Source organism: Egretta garzetta, unplaced genomic scaffold (assembly GCF_000687185.1).
Source record: "Egretta garzetta isolate BGI_Z169 unplaced genomic scaffold, ASM68718v1 scaffold322, whole genome shotgun sequence".
In the NCBI taxonomy this organism is placed as follows: domain Eukaryota; kingdom Metazoa; phylum Chordata; class Aves; order Pelecaniformes; family Ardeidae; genus Egretta; species Egretta garzetta.
This window is the reverse complement of record NW_009259044.1, coordinates 994,246-995,330: the sequence shown is the minus strand read 5'-3', so window position 1 is coordinate 995,330 and position 1,085 is coordinate 994,246.

The window sequence follows — 1,085 nt, the reverse complement described above, 5'->3', positions numbered from 1 at the left end:
AAAAAAAAAAAAAAAGTTTTATAAAAAAAAAAATAAATAAAAGATGACAGAGCACAGATATTTCAACAGGTTAAAAATTACTTTTTTTTAATTAACGATACCCAATGAAGTGGCAAGTGGGTCCAATCCTCGTCTGACCCCACTCGAGCCTGAGCGACTGACTATTTTTATCTGCTGTCGTGACAAATCACCTCTCCAGCTTCGAGCGCTCACTGTAGTGTTTAAAAAAAATACACGTTATCAGGGATTCGTCAGAGGAGAACGCTTTAGCCTTGCCTTCGCTCAAAGGACACTAACGCAGCGGACACTTGCGAGTGACTGTGCGCACAAGAAATACATAGTAAATAAGGAACAAAATAACTCCTGACAGGTGATCGTGGGAAGAAGTTAAATTAGAATGTGAAAGAAAGACTTAACAAATGTAAACATTTAAATCTTGGTAGAACCTTTCTTCACTTTGCTGTGCAAGAGAACACTGCTTTGCTATATTTAAAATGGCTTTTTTAAAAGAGATTTATGTATTTGGTAAATGTTTGTAGTCAACAGTTCACAAAGAAGCTGTTCACGGTTTAATGATGATAAGCCGTTTGGCGGCACAAGCTGGACTTTGTTGCCGTCCTTGAGACGAATCTTTTAAGAAAAAAAAAAATAAGTTAATCTCAATTTTTTTTTTTTTCCCTGAATGTGTTGTTTTTTTTCTTCAATATACAATAAATATTCTAGTGAACTTTTTATCAAATGGTTAAGAAAATGCTAGAGGTTGTTGTAAAATATTTGTATCCTGCATTCACTAAAGTAAAGATACTGGCTTTTACTGTGTACCCCCGCCTGGCTCGTGTTTGCAGCGCGGCCCCCGCTCTGCGCAGCTGAACGCCCCTCCCCAAGTACCGGTTCTGAACCACAGCAAGGATTCGTTTAAGCAATACAGATTTTGGGGGGGCAGGGGGAATACATACGCTCATCATTAAAGACAAATTGAGAACTGACGCTCTGTGAGAACCCTGTTGCACAATGCTTACGGAGACTTGCAGAGAAAACCCTGGGGCCCCGGCCCCTCGGCCCCCTCGACGTCCGCGCTCTGGCTC